We start from the raw sequence: 25,000 nt of genomic DNA, 5'->3' as shown, positions 1-25,000 counted from the left end.
TATATATATATATATATATATATATATATATATATATATATATATATATATATACTTAATTTTAACCAATCTCTGAATCTGTTCCTTTAAAAATAGTAATATATCAACTGTAATTAGAGACGTAGAAGAAGATGAAGAAAGCGAACACTGTTCCACCTCAGTCGCTTTCTAACTCTACCATTTTAAACAAGAATGTAAAAGATCGACTCGCTGGTTGTGCAGCCACAGCAGGTCAGTGACAATGAACATCTTTGAGGTTAGATCTAGATCTACTCACCGTGTGTAAATGTCCAACACGGAATTATGGCAATGGAATGTAATGTTGGTTGTCTTTTTCTTTCTTGCTTGCTTGCTAACTTTCATTCTCTTCCTTTCACAATTTAGTTCTTATTCGTATCTATTTTCCATGCACTTCAACAGGTTTATGAAATAATCAACACTCCTTTATTCTTGTGCGTTCCTGTACCAGATAAAATCAGCTCACGTTTAACACTGTTCGCATTCTCTGAGTCCGGGGGGGGGGGGGGGGGAAGCAAAACAAACCAAAAAAAACCAACCTTACCCCGTAACACAGAAAATAAGCCACCGATCATTTCCCAACTTCTGGATTGTTCCTGAAAGGTGTAATCTTTAGAATTACTGCAACCTCACACACAGGACTGGATTGGCAATTTCCAACAAATTGATCGCTGTCTCAGAGAAAGCAATTGATGCCATGGCGACTTGTGTCGCCGAGGCCAGGATTTTGTTAACTGCGCACGCGCGATTAGAACACATTTCCACCTCTCTGACAGTTGATTTCGTGGAGCCATCATGCTATGTCTTTGGTGCTGGATTACCCATTTTCCTTCCGACGTTTCAGTTTGGGAGGTCATTGTGTAACTTTTTTTTTATGTTAGCTTCTCCGGTTCTAACGTGTCCTCCTTTCCGACGTTTCAATCAGTGCAACCATTGTGAAGGCATTGGCTATATCTTTTGTGTGACTGTTTTGTCATTGGATGTCAACACCTGTTTTTTTTCAGAATTTTTTTCAGAATCTTTTGATTTTTAAATAAAAAACAAACAAAAAGAGGTTACATAAAGGCTTGGCTTTGTTGGGTACACATTAAAGGATGAAAGATGTGAGCACAACACAAAAATAAATAAATAAATAAAGTAAAATAAAAATAAGTATGATAAAAAGAACACGTAAAAATAATGGGTTAGAAACGTGAGAATGTGTGCATGAGCGAGTGGGAGCGTTGAATGAGAGCAGGAAGGGGTTGAGGGAGGTAGGAGTGGGCGGGGAGAGGGGGAAAAAAGGTGGGGGAGGTGCTTCCCATCACTGAAGGAAGAGAAATCTTTAAGGGGATACTTTCAGCAAAGCTTACTCGTTTGGGTAACTTTCGGGCTTTTGGTCAATACTAGCCTCATGGCCGACGGGGAACGCCACACAGACATACAATTAGACACCTGTTCAATGATTCATAGGGCAGTATAATTGTCAAAGTGTATAGCAAAGATTTTATCTATCCATCTATCTATATAGCCATATTATATATATATATATATATATGTGTGTGTGTGTGTGTGTGTGTGTGTGTGTGTGTGTGTGTGTGTGTGTGTTTTGCATGTCCACGTATATACAGGCACAGCAACATAATACTTATCTTTTTCAACATCAAAATCTAACATCATTCTGGACAAACGGATATTATACATATACAAGGACCTGTGGGGTGCGCGTGCACGCACGCGCGCGCGCGCACACACACACACACAAACACACACAAGAACACAGAGTCACGTTCCGAGTTTTCTTGAACAAACTTGGGGGGAAAAAAACCACCTCTGTTTGAAACCAACAATAAAACTTAACAAACATCCGTTCTGTGCACGCTATTTCTTGCCCCCAAAGAAAAAAAAAACCCCACTGAGCAGAACGAGCAATTTAAGCAAGCAGCCATTCAGACTAAAAACAATCTCCCCCTCCCATCGCCCTCCATTTCTACCCCCTCTCCCCACTTTTTTTCTTTACTTATCTTCAATGGAAGAAGAAGAAGAAGAAAAAGCGCCCGCATCCTGTCTATTCAACTGGAAGTTGTTACCTGATTTGCAAGTCCAATACGAAGACGCATCGCCCTTTTCCCTCCCTCCCTACTCCCACCCTTGCCCCACCTTCCTCTCTGTAGCCTCATTTTCCTTCCCGGACCCCATCCCTCTCCCCAAAGACGTCTCATTTCGTCTCGTGAACGACACACCTAGACGTTACTATCTCTTCAACCCTCTTCAGTCCCAACCACAACCCCCACTCACCATACTCTTTACTTCAAAGTAACCCGTTCCATTCTTTTTCCCCACGCAGTTAAATCCACAAAAGCTCTTACAGTATAACATCTGTGTTGTTGTTGTTGTTGTTGTTTCCTTCCTCGCATGGCCTTGGCGTCGGTCCCCCCCACCCCTCACCTGTTGATTAACAACTCATTGCCTAATAAATTGCTCGCCGGAGACGTTTGTCAGACGCCATGCCGCTTTATTCTCTAAAGGTCCATTCGTGAATCGGCAACCAGATTATAAATGTCATCAAATGTGAGAAAAAATGACGGGCTGGCATGTGAGGGAATAGTCCCACTGTGCACGATTATGTCGAAGGGCTGCAGTGTCGATCTGTCTGTGTGTGGACGTTAGCTGACAGAAGAGAGATGGCTGTGGGGAAAAAAACCGTGTTGGTTGCTTTGGCAAACACGGCGTGGAGTTTTTCAATCTCCAAACCTTGTAGGAGGCGCCGTGGCATGATGAGGCGCTGGACTTTTGAACTTGTGTTCGCCAGTCATCAGGGTTCGAGGCCCCGTTTCGGAATAGTGTCCTTGGGAAAGGGACTTTACTCCGATTTTCCTCACTCCACCCATTGATAGGTTGGCGAAGCTTAAAACGACGGAAGGAGAAGATTGGGCCCCGCCTTCCTATGCCGACCTTTAACCTTAGACCTTAATTGTCCAGGGCTGGGTTGCACAAGCGCTGTCGGCACTGCTAAGTTTGCACAGGCGTTAAGTCTTTTCCCTAGCTGGTGGGCTCAACTTACACTTTAAGAAAATTCTTAACAAGAGCGCTGCTGAAATTGCTTGTGCAACCCAGCCTGATGTCTCTTAGGAAAGCACTGCGCAGAATGGTGGAGAGAAGGAATATGTTATTTAGTTCAAGATTTGAATTATGTGTAGTGATATATCCGTCTGCTTGTCTGGAGGAGCCGTTATGTTTATTGTTTCTTTGGTTATTTCGTTGAGGATTTATTGCTATCGATGGTAAATGTCCGACGAAAGAGGCGTTTGAAATATTCTAAGATGATGTATGCTCGTACTGAATTCGACTGCGCTATCAAGAAACATGTAATACCACAAAAGCGCGAACACACACACACACTCACACTCACACACACACACGCACACACATACACACACACACACCACACACACACACAAAGAGAAAGAGAGAGAGAAATGAGAGAGAGCGAGAGAGAGATCTAAGTCACATAACGTTCCTCTCTCTCTATTGTTATTTTGTTTCCTTTGCAGCCACCAGACTACACTCATTCCGAAAGACATACCCTGTTTCATCAGCTTGATGATAATATGATCATCAATAATTCAATCCATCGATAACACCGTACTGTCTGAAACATTGTGAGCACAGAAATCAACCTTCAGGCCCACCATACAGAACCATGAAACTTGTGAGGGAGTAAAGGAAAGGGAAGGATATGCATTCATTAAAATCCCTCTGAACAATGTCACGGAATGTGAAATGAGTGTCCTCAATACATTCCCTTTCTTTTATTCTTTTTGAAAGGGTCCCGGAAAAAGGTCCTTTGATCCTTTCTGTATCGCCTGAAGGCTTTCTCTTCCTGTTCTGTGAAATCAAACTGAGGTCCGCGTCCTTCTTTCCACCCTTCTGCCCCCACACCACCACCACCCTACACCTTCTCACTACCCCACCCCCTAAACCATCCTCCTGTTCCTTTCTGTCTCCTTCACCACCAGAATCCAGCACAACTTGCTTGCTCTATACTGATGCAGCTTCAAAAGCGTTCGTGTCCGCCAACACTAAACCAGTTTTGTTTTTGTTGTTGTTGTCGCTGTTGTCATTATTCTGTGATGTTGTTGATGATGTCCTTATTCTTGCCGATGTTCTTTTTCTTCACGTTGCTGTTCACGTTCTTGTCGTTGATGCTGAAGCTATCGTCAATATGATTACTGTCGTTGTCATCATTCTCGTATGCACTATTATTTCCTGTTTCCTTATGCACTCAGTCCATTCCTTTGCTCCCTCCTCCCTCCAGCTCCCTGTTTGTTCAGGGCTCACTCTTTCACATCACACGTACACATACACTGGTGGTCTTACCTCGAATGCGAGAACTGTTTGGCTCCAAAGCACTGGCAGCTAGTCTTCTGCTCACTGCGGGGTTGAACTAACTATCCAGTCGCGCACCTGAAGAACAGAAAACGTTTGATATCATCATTCCAGCCATACTCTTCTGTTATTGTTGTTGTTGTTGTCTGTTGGGGTTCTTGCCGTTGTTGCTGCTGTTGTTGTAATATTATGATGTGAGAGAAAGTGCACCTGAACCATTAGGCACGCGTGACAGACATACAGATTAACAAAGAGAGTGAACTGTTGGATACCCACCCCATCAATACCTACGGACGCATTCCTATCCCCTTAAAGCGCGCGCGCGCGCGCGAGAGAGAGAGAGAGAGAGAGAGAGAGAGAGAGAGAGAGTGAAAGAGAGAGAGAGAGAGAGAGAGAGAAACAGACAAACAAACAGATTTAAATTCACCTCCTCACCCCTCCAGAAAAAGTCTTACCGCCATCATTCGTCACTTCATCATCCCTCTTGCCTCTTAAAAAAAACAAACATTTTTAACGCAAGAGAAAAACCTGGATACTTTCTCTCTCTCTCTCTCTCTCTCTCCCTCTCTCTCTCAATTTCTCCAAAGCGGAAGAATCCAACTTCTTCACTCCTTGCTCCCCCCCCCTCCCCCTACTCCCCGTCCACCCCCGCCTCCTCCTCCTCTTCCTCGTTCCTCTTCTCCTTTGTCTTAATTGAACAAAGAAATCCGAGCGTCCTGAGAGGGCCTGGAGAAGAATGCTGATGCGCAGACGTGGGCAGGATACGGAAGACAATGGGGGGACATCCTCCAGGAAGCCAGGGGGAGACAGGAGACAGAGACAGACAGACGGACAGACAGACACAGAGATAGAGAGGGGGGAAGGAAGGAAGGAGGGGTAGGGGGGTTGGGGAGGAGAGGATGACAGTGTTTCTTGGCAACGCCTTCCAGCTTTATCCGGCAGATGGCGGGAGCGACGCTCTGCGGTTGGCTGTCTCGGGCCGGTTCCTGCGTCTTCCGCTGAACCAGCGGGTGGGGAGACTTGGGGTGGAGGTGGGGGGAAGGGGGGGTGGGTGGTGAGAGACAAGGGAGTGGGGGATGGGAAGATTGGAGGTGGAGTAAGGGGTGGTGGTGGTGGTGGTGGTGGTGGGGAAATGGCGAGATGATCGATCAAATGGTCCCTTTCTCTACCCCTGTGTGACAACGCTCCCCCCCCCCACCCCCTCCTATCCCCCATCCCCTCTCTCTCTCTTTCTTTCTGTCTCTCTCGCAAGCTCGCTCGCTCACTATAGTCCCTCGGGTGGGTGGCTGAAAAGACAAAGTACTTTTTGTGTATTAGATTCTTTTTTTTTTTTTTTTTTTGGGGGGGGGGGGGGGGGGGTGGAGTGGGGGGATGAGGTGGGGTGGAATAGGAATTGATGAGGGGGAAAGGTTGGTCGTTAATCATCTCTCTCTCTCTCTCTCTCTCTCTCTCTCTCTCCCCCTCCATCCCCCCCAAATATGTGACAAAAATGTCCCATACTTTGTTGTTGTTTTCCAGGTAAACATAATAATTATTCATGTTCCCTCCATTCTGGTCTTATACATACATACATACATACATATGTGTGTGTGTGTGTGTGTGTGTGTGTGTGGAGAGAGAGAGAGAGAGAGAGAGAGAGAGGAGAGGAGAGGAGAGGAGATTATGGTTCGAAGGATAAGGACATATCCAAAATTGTGTATATTTGTGGGTATTTTATTAATGCCCAAACAAAAACAACAACACTCATTAATAACAATGATAATAATAATGATAGTGATGGCAGATTATTAATATACTATCATCATACCCACCACAAAGAGTATTTATTCAAGGTGTAACTGTACAAATTTACTGGCTTTATATTCGCACAATACTTCCGATTTAAGATGATTATAACTGATAACGATGATAGATTATTGATAAATTATCATCATACTCACCCACTCCAAAGAGTATTTGTTCAAGGTGTAATTATACAAACTTACTGGCTTTATCTTTGTACAAGACTTCCGATTTCTTTGAAAGTAAAACGAAACTTTCGGTCCAGTCGGGACTAATACTCCTATGAAATGAAAAAGAAAAAAGATTCCCCCTATGGAAAATTGAAAAAATTATCCTGAAAATCTCAATATACACCTTTTTCTTATTGTGTTGTTATATCAGCCGTGTGTCACATTAATTTAACCCATTGGCTGTTGAATCTCGGTGAAATGTGGCCAAAGTGGCACGAATCTGAAGCGCGATTACTATACTTTATGAAGGTTTTAGTTATGTTGATTTTGCTGAACAAAAGTAACGCCATCTCAAGAAGTCCAAATGGAGAAAGGTGGCTAACAAGACCTGTAAGATCCATTTACATCGGAGAGATGACAGCCCTTCAATGGTGACCATTCTCATCAGCAGTCAAACAAGAAACGCATCACGAGGTAAAAATTAAAGGAAAAAAAGAAGAAGAAAAGAACAAAAATCGCATGAAATCATTTCGACAAAGTTACTTTTTTTTTGTACACAGCTAAGACAAGAACCATCAGGTCGTTAACTCTTTCACATCCATAGGCGACTTTTGTCGACATCGAGGGGTCATATTGGTAAGACCATTTGTTCAAACTGTAACAAAGCTTGACAGCTGCTGCCACTTTCCCCGCCTATACAACAATGACGAATCTTTGCTCATTGACCTTTGCTCAAATGTGTGTGTGTGTGTGTGTGTGTGCGCGCGTGCGTGCATATGTGTGTGTGTGTGCAGTGCGTGCATGCGTGAGTATGCACAAGTTTTTATATTGAAATGCACTTGCATGTATCTCATGACGGGCGCAACAGCCGAGTGGTTAAAGCGTTGGACTGTCAATCTGAGGGTCCCGGGTTCGAATCACGGTGACGGCGCCTGGTGGGTAAAGGGTGGAGATTTTTACGATCTCCCAGGTCAACATATGTGCAGACCTGCTAGTGCCTGAACCCCCTTCGTGTGTATATGCAAGCAGATCAAATACGCACGTTAAAGATCCTGTAATCCATGTCAGCGTTCGGTGGGTTATGGAAACAAGAACATACCCAGCATGCACACCCCCGAAAACGGAGTATGGCTGCCTACATGGCGGGGTAAAAACGGTCATACACGTAAAAGCCCACTCGTGTGCATACGAGTGAACGCAGAAGAAGAAGAAGAAGGGAACAAGTCCATGTTGTTTTAACATGAACCGAAGCCTGTTGTGACTGACAGCATCAGATCTAGAATACTTGGCGCAGGGGAGTGTTTTTCACACAGAAACGTGGCGGTGAAAGAGGTAAAGAAATCCCTTCCATTAGCGCCAACCTGAGGAGTAATAATCATCAGCAGTGACTGTCTGTCATATCAATTCCTGCAGAGCAAAGATCAAAACACTAAAACAACAAATACTTCAACAAACAACAGTGGACACACATTAATTACTTTAGTTCATCTGGCGTTCATGCACAGTATGAACGAGAACGACCACATTTGTCTCGCGGAATATGAAACTGTCCCGGGAATAAAAAGCAATGATTTTCCGAGAAGGACTGGCGTCGTTGCGACAGCAACAGTAACAGCATAGTCACACGACAGCCGGAGCAATTAATCTACTTCTCCAGTTCTTGTCATAATCACACAACAGGTCACCGTCGCAACATTCGTCATAATACCTCACGATGTATCTTGTATTTCATCATGTAATGCCGTATTGATCAAATTAATTTTTTTAAACACAAATAAACAAACAACAGAAATGGCACTATCCTGCGTCTCAGCGATTCTCAAATGTCCATTTAATCAAAATTGTTTATTATCACAGTGAGTTACTTGAATTTATCAACCAAGTAGAAGATGTTTTCTTACTTCAAATTCTTTACCAAGTATCAGCTATTCAGCAATTAACTATCTTTTAACCATCAGCGACAGCCTATAATTCAAGTATTAATATACCCACATATTCCAGAAAAAAATCTGTGATTGCTAGTATCCCAGCCAAAACTATATCCTCGAGGACATGAAGCCGACACTAATCACTACGTACAGGAAAAAAAAGACCACTGGTTGTTAGTATCCCAGCAAAAATTCCCTCCTCCAAGAGAAAAAGCCGACTCTGGGGGACAGGGCGGGGGGGTGGGGGGGAGCGAGGGGGGGGAGGAGGGTGGGGAGGGTAGACCCCTGGTTGTCAGTACCCAATACAGGTTGAAATCTCCTCTCCCAAGGCAAAACGCCGATACGAGGCAAGACAGTAACCTGCCAGCAAAGAGTGTCGCCTTCGCTCTACAGAGGGTGTAAGCTCTGTGCGCTGACAGTGGAACAGAGCGGAGAATTTACGATAAAGTGCAAAGGGGAGTGGGGGAAATTGTACCTGTCATGACCAGCGACATGAACTGGAAATGATATACACTGCGGCCAGTCGCCAGGCGGAATGGATGGGTGGGACAGGGGAAGGGGAAGATGGGGGGAGGGAGACTGGGTGGAGCGAAGCCATCCGGCTTATGGTAAAAGAAAAAGAAGAAATGTACACTCCGTCCTTCCCTATTCTCTCTCTCTCTGTTGCTTATTTATCATCATTGTTGTCTTATTTATTTATTATTATTATTATTTTATTATTATTATCATTACTACTACCTTTTTTATATTATAATTATTATTTATTTATTTATTCATTTATGTAAGCTTGTCTATTATTTATTCACCTTTTTTCTTTCTTTTTTTCTCACTGAGGCCTGACTAAGCGCGTTGGGTTACGCTGCTGGTCAGGCATCTGCTTGGCAGATGTGGTGTAGCGTATATGGATTTGTCCGAACGGAGTGACGCCTCCTTGAGCTACTGAAACTGAATCTCTCTCTCTCTCTCTCATCATCATCATCATCACCACAACCATCATCATCATAACGAAACTTAATGAAAGAAAGAAACATGGTATTTACGCTCATATCTCTACGCGTCCACCACGCCTTCCCTTTTTTGTTACCATGTCCATTTCTTATGCACAGTTTCTACACTCCCTCTTTATTCATTCATTAACTTGCATTGAATCAACCTTCCTGTCTGCATCAGACCACCCAGAAAAGCTGTGGATGGGCAGGGGGGATCATTTCAGTTGTTCACACACTTTCTCTGCAGCACGCACAATACACAAACGCATGCTCGCACAAAAAAAATGACACACACACACACATGGAGAGCGTGACCCAAACTCGCGCAAGTGTCATTGATCCTCATAGTGTGTCTCTTGTTCTACTGTGTCCTCACATCACTACTCCCGTCCCTCCCTTCCCGCCCACAAGCAACCCGAATGCATTCCTTCTCCTGCCTGCCCAGCCCCAACCTCAACATTCAACTCTTCCCCTTCAATCCAACTCCCACTTTTTGCCTCTATCTCTCTCTCTCTGTTGTGTGTGTGTGTGTGTGTGTGTGTGTGTGTGTGTGCTTTCTTTTTTTCCTCTCCATTTCATCTGTCCGTTCCAGGCAGAAAAACAGAAGAGTCTTGATTGCTCTCCGGAAATATTGCGGATTTGGAGGGCTCAGGCTGGAGTCTTCCATCATCCTTATCTGCACGACCCCTCAATGATTTATGATTGTCGCCTTATTATCGGTGCTGTTTTCTGCCTGTCTGGTGGGGGGTCGAGGTGGGGAAAGGTGGGGATGGTGATAATAGGAGCTCGTGACGCGCGTGCCGTTTTACGTGCCAGGTTTTACTCCGTTGCGTGACTGTCGAATGTTAAACGTGAGCCGTGATTGAAAGCTTTTTCTGAAACGGGATCTATTTTCTTCCTCCGCCCACCACCACGCCCTTCCACTCCTCTCCCTCTTCTCCACTCTCTCTCTCTGTCTCTGTCTGTCTGTCTGTCTGTCTCTCTCTCTCTCAGAGATTGTGAAACTGATTCAAACCCAATGGTGATCTCCCTCGCTTGGCATCGAACAACTAATTAACTACTATACACAGACAGGAAACTGGTGTGCGTGTGCGCGTGCCTCTCTGAGTGTGCCACTGAGTGTCAAGCGTGTGTTTCTCTGACAGACTTCAGTATGGGATACTGGAACGAAAATGAAAAGAAACATATATTGATAATGATAAGTACAGGAAAACGAAAATAAACTTTAATCGATTTTGGTAAATATAGGAAAAAAGTTCACACATTGCATTCACAGTGTGATATATATATATACACACATATGCATGCACTTGCCAAGAAAAGCACTATCGTTGTAGCGTGATTTCAACTGGATTGGTCATTCTGAAGTTATAAATAAATGATGCAAATCTGAGGTGAAAAAAGTGCTCCCATGCATGCCAATAATCGTATTAAATTCTTTGAAACCTTAACCGGTCACAAAACACGCACGCATCAATCATGCTTTGGAACAGATAAGCCAGACCATTGTTGAAGCTGTGTCTGTATCACTTTGGAAGTTGAAGTCCTTGACAGGCGGGAGACGGATATTCCAGAACTTTTTTGTAAACACCTGTAAGGTTTACGTTACTTGGTTGACGTCAATCCCAATCTCAGAAGATATGGCCGACGGTGATGATCATTCCAGGAAAGTGGGGGAAGGAGACCTAACTGACACCATGAGAACGACAACGTGTGGAGATGGGCAGCAGAAAGCCACTTTTTATGTTGGGAGTCTGTGATTTTGAAGTCACAACATGTTGACTCAACCTTGTGAACTAGCCAGGCACCCATGGGGTTACTTGTTTGACTTATTTTATGACTTTGCTGCGGCAATCAACGAGAATGTTTACGTGTCGCTTAGCTAATCTTCTTCCAGAGTCTGTCATGCACATGAAAGGGCTATAACATTATAAGGATTAAAGTCTGAAACAGCCTTTCATGCATAGACAAAAGGAAGGAGGCTGTTTTTCCAGATCTAACACAGCAGGGAACAGGGAAACCACTTTACTCGCTCCTTGAACCCAAATAAAGGAAAACTTTGAACCAATTTATATTACGGCCATGATCAGCCTTCGTTGTTTGCATTTAATTACTGCTTTCACTGCCTTGTAATTACGAAACTAATCCTTCCTCTCTGCCTCTCCCTCCCTCTGTTTTTCTCGAGTCTGAGGGGAGGACAAATGAAGAGAAAGGGATGGGGAAGGAGGATACGGTGTGGATGGAGTGACGCTCGCGTGTGCGTTTCACAGATGGATTCTGGGGGAGAGAAATGTAAAAAGGATGATGTTTAGTTCTGTACACTGCACAGAAACGAAGATAAACGCGAAAATATATTGACCAGCCTGGGAGTTTTATCAATACCATAACTTCGTGCCAAAAACTCAGAGATATGAGAGAGAGAGAGGCAGAGAGACAAAGACAGAGAAAGCAATAAATTCAGCAGCTCTGTGATGTTTTCAAACTACTTCACTAAGAAGAATTGTATTCACTTACATGTCCTCTGCATGTGTACCCAGTCTAAATGCGTTCACAATTGCCAATTTGTGCGTACCCTTCTCCATACTTTAACTTTGTATTGGATCGAACCATCTTGTCTGCATGTGGCCCAGCCTTTGACAGGGTCTTTTCAGGAGTTTCTCACCACACGTATACAGATGTGCATGTGCAAAAAGACACATACAGAGGATGACATTTCATCACAGTTTGTCTTTTCATCAGCTGTTGTCCTTTGTTCTTGCTCCTGACAGCCCCATCCTCACCCAGCTCCTCCTCATACTTCATATCCAATCACAGCCCACGTCTCTTTTCTATTTTCCTTTTCTTCCTTCCATCCGTTCCAGGCAGGGAAACAGAAGAGTCTTGATTGCTCTCCGGAAATATTGCGGATTTGGAGAGCGCAGGCGGGAGTCTTCCATCATCCTTATCTGCACGACCCCTCAATGATTTATGATTGTCGCCTTATTATCGGTGCTGTTTTCTGCCTGTTTGTTGGGGTGTGGGGGGGCGGGGTAGTGGGGGAGTCGGGCTGGTTAAAGGGGGAAATGGTGATAATAAAGAGTTCGTGACGCACGTGCTGTTTTTTATACCTGGTTTTACTCCGTTGCGTGACTGTCAAACATTTAAAACGAAACTGTGATTGAAAGCATTTTCCCAAACAGTGTTTATTCTCCTGCAACGCCGTCTCTCTCTCTCTCTCTCTCTCTCTCTCTCTCTCTCTCTCTCTCTCTCTCTCTGTGAAGACTGAATCAAATTGAACGAATCTCTTTTATCACCCACTCTCTGGCTTCAGACAGCGAACTTCACACAGGCCACAGATGAATCAGCAGAGACAGGAAACTGGTCAGCATGCAAGCGTGCATATCTGTGTGAGCGTGAGGACACAAATCAAATAATGTAATCGTTTATCACTTCAGTTTCAATTTCACATGAAGTGAAGAAAACGCAAAAAAAAACCCCTAGCCTGTTATATTTGAATAAAATGCTGTTCATACATATCAGATTGTATTCATAGCATCTAGTTTTCAAGCACGCACACACGCATGCGCGCGCGCGCGCGCGCACACACACACACACACACACACACACACAAACCACAACAGACTGCCTTCATATTAATGGCAAACGCTTCAGTCATCATTACAACAAATCCTAAACGTTTAAAATTCAACACAACACAGCAAAGAAAATATAGATGATATGCATAGTTGCTATCCATCCCTTTCTCACATCCACCACTCACGCACCAACATCACATGCACCTGTAAAGAAAAACGAGACAAGTCTGAATAACGTGATCTGAGTAATTCTGAACTGTTCAACGTGTAAATCATGTAACCATAAAAAAGAAAGAAAGAGAGCTGCAAAGCAAGCGGATACATCTTCCTAACAACTTAAACCCTACAACGATACCAGTCATGTGTTGGAATGTGGTATATTCAGAGCAAACAAACTTTGTTAAAGGTGTGACATATTCAGGGATATTAAAGTCTTGACAAGAGAGCCTCTTGGAAAACACACTGAAAGATGATACAGGGGAAAACGGTCTCTTTAAAACCTCCGTGATGATATATATCTTTCTTTTTTTTTCCCCACCGGTGTATAAATGAGGTATATGTATTTCGGTTTACGTTTTGTTTGGTGGACATTTTACCGGGGCGGGGGAGAGGGGCCGTGCATGAATGTGACTATCACCATATAGGGATTTAATTTAAAGTATCTGAAGCTGCTTTTCATGCCTTTTTGTTTTCAGTTCTTTGAAACCAGAGAACAAGGAGACCATTTTACAGATTCTTTGATAACAAAGACAGAAAACTTGGAACAGACTTTTGATACTGTGGCCATTCTTGAATATTAACTTTTCATCAAAGCCTTGACAGCCGTGTCACATTTTGGCGGCTTCAGCAAATACGAAACTAATGCTTCCCCTCTCTGGCGTGTGTGTGGGAAGGGGGGAAAGAGGGAAGGGGGGAAGGGTGGAGAACAGGATGGGGAAAGAAGCGAAATAGGTGGTGGTGCTCGCGTGTGCGTCTCACAGACTGACAAACTGATAATGTTTTCCTCGGAGAAAAGAAAACAGGAAAGTGTTTTGGTTCTGTATGCTTCAGACTGACACGAAGATTAGCACGAGCAGATATGAACGTGTTACCGAGTTTTATTAATACCACAACCTCATGGCAGAAACTCACAGAAAGGAGAGGCAGAGAGAATGGAAAAGAGTCGGGAGAGACAAGGACAGACAGACTGACAAGCAGACAGACACAGAAAGAGTTCTGGAGAAAAGGGGACAGACAAGCACAGACAGACAGGAACCAAAATCCCGGAAGGAAAATGACAGAAAGGAAAAGAGGAGGAGACGAGGTTGGACGCCAATAAAGACAAGGTTTTATAATGTCAAACAAAACTGTTTGCTCTGAAAGCAATTCATTACAAGGAGATGGGCGACGAAAGCTGTTTGCAGACACAATCTGTTTGTGTAAACGACAGGACTCCCCGCACCGCAACCCCGCACACCCCTCCTCCATTCTCTCTCTGAAGAGGGTCCAGGAGAAAATGGGCTGCCTATGATGTGCCACTGAAAGAGAACTGTCATGCCAAACAGACGGCGAACCCACGATCCCCCTCCACCCCTCCCGAGAGACCGTTACGAAGCCCCCGCCCCCATCCTGCCCCCTTACCCTCTGCCACTCATTCCCTTACCCTCCTCCACCCCTTCCACACCTCCCCTTCTGTGTTCCTTCACTCCTTATTCCCCGTTGAAAGCAGTCGCGCAAGCAAGGCAGCTTTGCACTGGATTGATTTTCCGTTAGAAAATTAATCAAGTATCAAAAGCGAGGAGCAGATTTATTTCTCCGGCTTTCTTTTTACTCTCGCTCACTCTCTCCCTTTCTACTCTCCCCCAACCCCTCCCCCCCTCTCTCTCTCACTCTCCCCCTCTCTTCGCTCCTCCCCTCCCCAACACACACACACACACTCCCCATCATCTAAGAACTCAATAACTCTCTCCTTTTCCTTCGCGCTCTTGTTCCTCAAGGGTCTGAGGTCGCTATCGATCAAACTTTCTTTCCGGAGTTTCTTTTTTAAGCCGACCTGCAGAATCAAACTAAAGAACCTCCCCTTCCCCAATTCCCCTTCCCGCCCTCCCATCCCCTTGTAGTCCCTCTCTCTCTCTCTCTCACTTCCGCCTTCTTCCTCCTCTCCGTCTTCCCTTCACAGCTCTTCCGGTTTCCTTCTCTCTCCCTCTATCAGATTAATCTTTATGTCTTCTAGTAAGAAATCACGAAATATAAAAGGAAATAATATCTGACAACAACAATATATCTTTATTGTCTAGTTTAAAACAAGAAAACAGATTAAGAACCTGAAAGAAAGTGGTAAGTAAAAAGGGGAGGAATTAAGAAAATAAATGGAATGGAAAGAAAGAATCGGAGAGACAGAAGGAAAATGGACATGTACATTGAAAACAAACCTGAACTTTTTATCTGTCATTTTGAAAACAACTTAGAAAAAATAGGTTTGAAAACAGAATATATGGGATGAATGTTTTGTTGTTGTTGTTTTTTTTTTTTTTCAAAACCAAAAAGAGAAGAAAAAATATACCACATTCTAATGAAACTACTCCACCGAATTTTTTTTTTTTTCGTGGGTGGGTGGGTGGTATTTATCAAATTTATTTTTAACACCGTCGACGGGCTTTACAAAACATGCACACCGATACACAAATACAAAAATAAACATGCAAAGACCGACTCTGGAAGTTTTCCAGTAGTGCTGTTTAATATTGAAACTGGCGCGGTTTCAGATGCTTATCGTTCCGCATTGTTGAATATTAACATGGTTTTGGTAAAATTTGAAAATAATATAAAGATATATGTATTCATCTTCTCTTCTTTTTTGCCTATCTCTCTCAATACTCTATGTATGAGATGTTTGTCATTTCGGTCGCATATTTCTTTCAGCAGCACAAACGCAACGCAAATACATTAACTTGGCAATATTTTTTCTCCCCACCACCACAACACGTCTTTTCTCTCCATCTCCATCTTTTTGCTGTGTTTCGTATTGCCTCGTTTTGAACAACGAGCATGGTCGGTTTTATTGGAAATTTCCAGAAGACCACAACATGTGCACGCACCAGTGCTGGCTGTTTTATGACAGGTCCACTGAGCGATTTATGAGAAACTATTCTCTACAACCAGACACAAGGAGACGTGACTATTCCTTAACGGATAAACATAAGAGAAATTATGTCATACACAAACATACGCACATGAAAACTCTTTAATCCCTTATTCAAACCCTCCCAAACCCTCCTCTCCCCTCCCATTCATACAAAGTGACTTTTTCCAGTAAAGAGAGAAGAATAAGCATAAATGATGATATACACTCATGAAAATTTCCATCCCTTCCCCTGCGTCCTCCCTCTCTCCCTCTGTCCTATTTCTTATCCATCAGTGTACATTACATCAGTCTTTATCAAACCCATTCAGGCACGCGCGTGCATTGGCAAATACAAACACATGATGGCATCACACGCACACCCACGCACACACTGTGTGTGTCTTTCTCTTTGTCTTTCTGTGTCTGTATCATACACACACACACACACGCACGCACACACACACGCACGCACACACACACACACGATGGGCACGCACGCACGCACGCACACACACGATGGGCACGCATGCATGCAAACACACTCTCTAACACACAGAGACACAGACACAGACACACACACACACACACACACACACACACACCACACACACAACCACAACAAACTCACTCTCAAACACACACCACACCACACACACAACCACAACAAACTCACTCTCACACATACACAACACAAACACCACACCACACACACAACCACAACAAACTCACTCTCACACACACACCAAACACACACACAACCACAACAAACTCACTCTCACACACACACCACACACACACACACAAACACAGTAAAACACTGCCACCGACCCTCTCTCTCGACGCGTGCTCCTCCTCCTCCTCCTCCTCCTCCTAACCCGATCCGGCCCAGTCCCTGGGAATAGAAGGCCAGAACCTGCGAGGTGCCAAAGACAAACGGGAGGGCGGCCACGGGAGAGAGGACAAAGGAAAGAGAAAAATGATGGCGGATGCCAGCGCATGCCCCAAGGGCCACAGCACGGAATTAGATTGCCGGCAGAAAGAATGGAAAGGCCAGCGGAAGGAAAGGAAGCGACGAGAGAAATGAAGAGAGAGAGAGAGAGAGAGAGAGAGAGAGAGAGAGAGAGAGACAGAGAGAGAGAGAAACACAAAGGGAAGACAGAGAAACAGAGAGAGAGAGAGAGACACACACACACAAAGGGAAGACAGAGACAGAGAGAGACATATAGAGAGACACACACATAGAGAGAGGGGGGGGAGAGAGAGGAGGAGAGAGAGAGAAACACGAGGAGAAGACAAAGAGAGAGACAGAGACGGAAACAGAGAGAGAGAAGGGTGAGACAGAAAGAGACAGAGAGGACGACAGAGAGACAGACAGACAGAGGCCGAAAGACAACCAAAGAGAGAAAGAGAGAGAGACTGCAGTGGTTTCCCTCCATCCAATAAAGGAAAGTGAAAAGCGCAATGTTCATTTTGTACGGACGAACGACCAACCCAGTTATTTTCCTAATACTTCCAGAGGAAGTTTATTGCCAAAAACGCTCGCTGCCTCTCATGAAAGCAGACGAAGTTTCCGCCGTGAAAATTGTATCCGCGCATTAGATAATAACAAAACACGGAAAATAATAACAGCGGTGAATCTCTGCAGAGATGACGTTCAACTGTGACAGTCAGTCTTAATTACAAATCATATTGCGCTTTTCTTAAAAACGATTATGAATATCGAAATATTCAATAAACAAAGGCAAAAACAAAGAAATGAAACATCAAAGTGTGACGGCGTTGTGCATGTATAAACATAAACGTGTGTGCTTGGTTTCCTGGGTGACGGATGGTGTGATCAATATGATTCAGACTGTGACAGTTCGTTTTGATTACACAATTTTCATCATAAAGAAATACCAGGCAGACAGACAGACACAGAGGGCTCAACAGACAGCTAGGTACTAGGTAGATAATGTATACCTGGAAGTGAAATGGTGTTTCGTCAGTTTCGATGAGACTTGACTGACTTTTTTTTCTTCTAAATAACAAAGATCAACTCTCATTCACTTCGTAATGATAGTAGCTATGATCGCTGTTTGTGGTGTGGGGGCGACGGTGGAGAGAGAGAGAGAGAGAGAGAGAGAGAGAGAGAGAACGCACAAATCTTGCACACCGAGGGGTGGGGGGGGTTGGGGGGGGGGGAGATGGTATAAGAGCAAAATAGGCTTCTTCTTGCATCCTGCCCTCTAAAACTGAAACAAAATACAGTAAACAAAGCAACCTGTTAAAATGATGATCAACACCCGAAGAGACACAGACAGTGCCCTTCCAGCACAGTAAAACAATAAAAGCATTTCTTTGGCTGCAAGTGGTATGACCAGACCGTCAGTGAAAAAAACAGTGAATACGCGCACTTTGTAAAATCCCTTCACACGTGTTGTCAAAATGAAATTTAGAAATAATTATATAAGAGTGTGGGGTTAAAAAAAACACAAAAAAATACGAAGGGGGTTGGGACAAGGTGCGGGTTACTTCCATTATACTGCAATTTGTGAGAACTCCCATTTTCTGAAGTGGAAAACAACATGCCTGTAAAATAACATCCATCAGGTTTCTTTCTGTCGTCTTTTCTTTCTTGTATTTCTCCCGGGGACGTGTTTTTACAATGATGAAGCGGGGATGGATGAGCAAAGTTTCGCTTTCAAATCTTTGCAGCCACGACATTATCTTTAAAAAAAAGACAACAACAACCCATACATGTGTCTGGGGCAAAAACCTGTTTGGAAACAAAAACTCAACCTGTCCCAGTTGACGCCGCGATCCTGCGAACCAGTCTGCTCTTTTGCTCCTCAAAATTCTTCAGGGAAATCGAAATGGATCGCCACCAATCTCAACCTCCGCCGACCGCTAATATGTCTTGCCACACGTTTTTTAGAGCTGCCGAGTTCCATTCTTCTCCCTGTGGCAAACCAAATTGCCATCGCCTCGAGTTTCCGGCCGACACTTCGTCCAGCGCGATGGAGACCCGAAAGGGGTTCATTGGCAAGGTTCCGAGCTTATTACACGGCAAGCAGAGAACTGTTTGGGTGTATTCACATCCCCACTGCGGTTCTCTGATTGCGCTGTTCAGTCTCTGGCCCGTGGCAAGCTGCCGAATTTATCAGCCAATCAGGAACACTAGCCGGGTGAAAAATGGTCACGTGGCCGACCCCTACTCCCATCCCCTTTTCTCTTACTGTGCACACACATGCATTTTGCTGCTCAGTGTTTTATTTCTAACCAGTGCACGTTCGTAAGCCACCCCCCCCGCCCCCCATTTTTTTTTTTAATGACCGTGAAATACTGCAATAACTTTCCTCGCAAAAGTAAACAATTACCTCGATTTTGAAGTGACGGGAAGACAATTGACACGCACGCGCGCGCCAGCATGCTTTTAGTATGCATATACATGTCCAAACGTCACCGTTCGCTTTACTGAGACAGCGTACAGAAAGTTATGTCCTAAGCGTTAACATTTGTTCAAAGCGGAGATAGCGTGTTTCGATTTGCACAGGAGTGAACGCGTCAATGGAGTGGCATTAGCGTCATGTCGGCCTTCGATTCTAAAGCACGGTATCTCCGTTAGGGCCAGGTTCCTCAGATAATGAATTACCATACTCAGACCCTCATGCCAGTCTTCACTAAAAGCCTAAGCAGTACTTTCCCCTTCTTCCACACACACATTCACTTGAAAACTTAAAGAAACAAAGTTTTCTTCCGATTGCGCTCTCCTCTCCTCCCCCATCTCTTCCCTCCCTGCCTCCCCCCCTCCCCCGTCTCTCTCTCTCTCTCTCTCTGTGGAAAACAGAGAAGTTGGGGAGCAAAACTTTGTGACACAGAAAAATCTTGTGTGGAGATCGAACGAACCTCTTTTATCATTTCATCCACTCAATTACGCCGACCCTCTGAAAGTGAAGCGGACTGGTACTGGAGCGTTATCAATGCTCTGCGTAATTGATTTAACCGGCGATGCCACCTTTTTGATAATTAAATGTTACCCCGTTTCGACGGCAGAATCCAGGCACCACCCACCGAGGCTTGACACAATCCAGGGGCACCATTCTTCAGCCGGTAATTTTCGGAATTAAAGCACAAAGAGGAACCTCTTCTACCATTCCTGTCACGCTTACACACACACAAAACCTCTCCAGCTTCACCCTACTCCTTCTCCCATTCCAAAAGACACACACACACACACACACACTCACACACACAAACACACTTCAACTGCTATTCAACTCCAACAACTTTTTTTCTCACTGTGCCCAAACTCAGGTTTTTCGATGCAGGTCACTCAGGGTTGGTGTTAAATGCATTCCCGAACAAAAAAATTGCCCTGAAGACAACTTTTTACAGAGTCAAGAATTCACTCTTCATGAAACACTGTCACCTGTGAAAGTGTGTATGTTTATCTGAAAAAAGTGACGATTTTACGGCCGTATTTTTTTCCTGCATGTTCTTGTGTATCTTATTCAAAAACCTTGGGGTTTGGGGGGTTGGTTGGTTTTTGGGTTGTTTTTTTTTTATCATCCGCACGACTAGTAACCAGACCGCTGATAGGGTCTGGCGTATAACCTGTGATGGCAGAACAATCGAATCCCCGCCTCGTATGGGCTACACACGAGGGATTTCTGGATTTTAAAGTTTCAATTTCATTTTCTTCACTTCACCGGGTTGGAAATGGCATTTGGACTTTTACTTAGACGCTTCATCACACCTGGTTCGCCAAGAAACAAAATTACACTTTTAAAACCGCAAAACTTTTATTTAAACAAAGAAAGATAGATACAGAAAGAAAACAGTCAATAAATAAATAAAGTAAAATGAAATAAATAAAAGCCTGGTGCGGAGAGAGGTGCAGGCGGCGGCAACAGGGGTGAAGGTAAACCACACGGAAGAAATTCAACAAGATTCCTGACCTTCGCACGCGCTGGTGAGGCTTTGAAAATAATTGTTATAACTGAAAGCTTTCAATTTTGCAGATGGAAACAGAAAGTTTGGCCGACGTTTTCAGGAGATCCGCCAAGCCATTCAATGTTTCAGAGATCTGTAGAAATTTCGATCTGCGGTCAAATAAATTCAAATCAGGTGTGTGCAATCCAACAGATCAACAGAAAAGTTATGCGTTTCCGAACTGAAACACATAAAAAACAAGCAAAACGAATCGAAACAATGTAAAAACCTGTATGTAATCAGAACGATGAAACTAAAAAGACCGAGTCTGAATCACGTTTGCCGCAATCAATATGAAAGTGAAAACGAATGAAAAATATTTAATCAACTTTCTGCAGGAGGTAAAAAAAAAACGGTCTTGAATGGAATGTCGCGGACAAGGGTCTTTATGGACGCAGCAGTGATGTATTTATGTCTGAGATCATGCAAGTCCCAACTGTAAATAAGATGTGATTTTTATGTCTGACACACTGCAAATCCCAGTTGTTGGTAAGATGCAATTTTTATTTCTGGGTCATGTAAATCCCAGCTGTCATAAGATATAATGTTCACGTCTGAGGTTGTGTAAGTCCCAATTGTTCATAAAGTGTTATCTTTATGTATGAGATAATGCAAATCAAAGTCGTCCATAAGATGAAATGTTCATGTCTGAAATCATATAAATCCCAACGGTCCAAAAGATGAAATGTTTATGTCTGAGATAATGTAAATCCCAGCTGTCATTAGAATGTAATGTCTATCTATTGAGATGTAATGTTTTTGTCTGAAATAATGTCAACCCCAGCTGCAGTAAGTTGTAATATTTGTTTGAATTAATGTAAACACCAACTGTCCTAAGACGCAATGCTTATGTCTGAGATTACGTAAATCCCAGCAGTTAACGAGATATTTAGCACTGAGATGCTCGTCGTGTGGCAGACACTGCAGATGTTCATGTTATAACACCTTTACCCTTCAGAACACAGGAGTGAATGACGATCGAAAGGAAAGACCTGTATGTAATCTGCACAGAGGTCTCCTCTTGCCTACCTACCTTGACATATGGCAGAAAAACTTCCTCAGATCAGAACGGATCTAGAAGAGTTTGTTGACAGTGTAGGAGTTCCATGCCTCTCACCAGAGGTCTTTTACGTACGGCAGCGTGGAAGTCTGGTCGATGTTTTCATAGCAAAACTTCCAGGGGGTCTCGGCACACTGAAGCAGATGACGCGCGGTGTATTTGTTAATCGACTCCGTCGGCGTGGCGTAGTGTTGGAGCTTCCTGCTCCTTTTTTTTTTCTTTTCTTCCTGGTAAGATCTGTTTTCTTGTGGTATGTATACCTACCTGTTTATTTCACATCGATATCATGAATAGCAATAGCACGAAGTTTCAATCAGGAAAGCTAAAGAGCCCATGACCGTGTGATGAAAGTGCGTGCATGTGCGCGCAAACCCCGTGTGAAGGGAATAGGAAGGACAACAGACACTGACAGCACCCGAAAAAATCCTACCACTTAGCTTTTCCTGGCAGCCCACGCAGTTTTGTAAAGTGTTTCCTTTGGATGTCAGCGACTCCAATAATATTGAACAGCCAGCCCCAACAACGACTGACGCGCTATTGTTGTCCACATGGCAATCCGATTACAATGCCCCCGTGTGCCCAAATCTTATCGTCGATATAGCTGCATGCAGAAGCGACATTCGAAGAAGTTGCATGGCCAGTCGAATACGACGATTCAAGAATAAGCGAGGAAAACCTGAAGAAGACGACGTTTTGTGAGTAACATACCACTGGCGAAACTTTCCGGAAAGTCGCGGTGCATTAAACGTGGCTGGGAGCTGTCGAGAAAGTGACCGCCAGGAAATATTCTAGAAATGTTCAATGCAGGTCGTGTGTGCGTGTGTGTGTGTGTGTGTGTGTGTGTGTGTGTGTGTGTGTGTTTTCGCGAGGCCAACTTTCTACCGCTCAAGTGTTCTGAATTGTACTTTATTATTATTTTTTTTTTTATACTTTTTTTGTTTTTGTTTTTTGCATGCATTCAAAATTCTTATTCATCAGTATATGCACGATGAATTGCTGCCAGGCAGGTTTTAAGAATTCAAATACACGGGAAGTTTTCTGATGACATATCTTCAGGTTTATTGAGAACGTGTTCTGTGCTTGCTTGAACAAAGGATATGGCTGTTGTGACGGATCATAAATATATGATACCGACATTTCAGTTCGGTGACTAAACATCACACTTCTTTTACCTCTCCGTCTCTTCCTATTGTATTGGTTTGTTCTGTACTATTAGATTATACATCTTAATGGGCTTTTTTTTTTTGTATGTGCGGTTTTTTTGGTTTTGTTTTTTGTTTTTTTCCTATTGTTTTTCGATTTCCACATTAGTTTTTTGCTTGCCTGTTTCGTCATGTTACATGGTGTCTTCGTTTGAAGGAGCCGTGAAAATAGGTACCCCTCCACATCCCCTACTCCTCCCGTGTGTGTGTGTGTGTGTGTGTGTGTGTGTACACAAGATAAATCCTGGATTTGCCGACACCACTCCGTGAAAATCATTCAACACGGGTTGATTCTCGGAAGAGAACAATAAAAAAAAAAAATTGGCAAATAAACCCCAAAGAAAATAACTGTCCTCATTTTTTCTACTGACAAATTTTCGCCCACAGCGCGTCGTCAGGGGAGCATCTTGTCTTATACATGAACACACACACACGCACATACACAAAATATCACCGCATGATACGTCAAACGCATAGCATGTGGCAGTTGTTATTTTACTTAACTGACTGACGTTCGCTAATAAAGGTTGCATTACACGAATGTTTCATCGTGTGATTCAGCCCTTATGTTGTGCTGCAGTGCGTGCCGTAGAGTTCGTGCCGTTGCATTGTGTTGCGTTGTGTTGACAGATGTTTCCGCGTTTCAGTCGGAAATTGCTCATATGGCCCTGGGTTGCACACGTGCTTTCCATGTTTCGCTCTGTGTGTGTGTGTGTGTGTGTGTCCCTTTCGCACTCTCCCCTATGTCCCTTCCTTCCTAGAATCTCTCTGTCTCTCTCTCTCTCCCTTCCATCCTAGAATATTCTCTGTCTCTGTGTCTCTCTGTCTCCCTGCATCTGTCTGTCTGTCTGTCTCTCATCCAACTATATATATACAGCTTCAAGGATTCCGCTTCAGTTCTCCCCGGTCAGACCAGCGGCAAAGCGACAACCACTCAATTATCGGTCAGTGGGGAAAGGACTTGGGGCACCTGTGCGATGAGTGAGCCAAGACTCTGGACCTGTCACTTCCCAAATGGACGCTCCGGCACTTTCGGCAAAACGGTTTAACCACCCTGATAACAGCATCACGGCAATACCCTCTCTGAGTGACGCGATTACTTTTGTCGTATCTAATTCTATCACGAAGACCAATTCAATTTGCAGTGTCTGGTGTCTCAAAACTGAGTCTTGTGTTTTTACGTTCTCTCTCTCTCTCTCTCTCTCTCTCTCTCTGTGTCTCTCTGTCTCCCTGCATCTGTCTGTCTGTCTGTCTGTCTCTCTCTCTCTCTGTCTCTCTGAGGTTATCACTACTGATAACAGAGCCATTAGTGAAGTGCAACCAGAGGAATCAAATATATCTGATGAACTAAGTCATGATATTTCAGAACAAGAAGTTGCAGATGCTATTCGGAAATTAAAAAAAGGCAAGGCTTGTGGTGTAGACAGTATTTTGACAGAAATGTTAAAATCAGCTGATAATATTGCTGTACATTTTTTAACAAAACTGTTTAACATTCTGTTTGATAAGGGCACGTATCCAGATGAATGGGCGAAGGCAATAATTGTTCCAATTTTTAAAAAGGGAGATAGTAGTTCAACAGACAACTATAGGGGCGTGTCTTTGCTCAGTCTTATTAGCAAATGTTATACATCAGTGCTAAACGGAAGACTTGTCAAATGAGCTGAAGAAAATGATATGCTAACAGAGTCACAGGCTTGATTCAGGCGTGGTTATGCCACAACAGATCATATTTTTACTTTGAACGCGGTTATTGAGAAATCTTTATCAAAGAAGGGAGGCAAAGCTTTACACCTGTTTTGTCGATCTGAGAAAAGCATTTGACTCTGTG

General features: G+C 43.7%; 1 long non-coding RNA gene across 1 annotated transcript in view; it reads right to left on the bottom strand.

The window, feature by feature from the left end:
* Positions 1-25,000, bottom strand: part of LOC143294778 (uncharacterized) — a 127,411-nt gene that overhangs the window by 80,375 nt on the left and 22,036 nt on the right. The window contains exon 2 of the long non-coding RNA XR_013056930.1: positions 4,378-4,464. This is a non-coding gene — a long non-coding RNA (uncharacterized LOC143294778). The remainder of the gene's footprint in view (positions 1-4,377; positions 4,465-25,000) is intronic.

This window comes from Babylonia areolata, chromosome 20 (genome assembly GCF_041734735.1).
Source record: "Babylonia areolata isolate BAREFJ2019XMU chromosome 20, ASM4173473v1, whole genome shotgun sequence".
NCBI classification, from domain to species: domain Eukaryota; kingdom Metazoa; phylum Mollusca; class Gastropoda; order Neogastropoda; family Buccinidae; genus Babylonia; species Babylonia areolata.
This window is presented reverse-complemented; position numbering and strand designations above follow the sequence as displayed.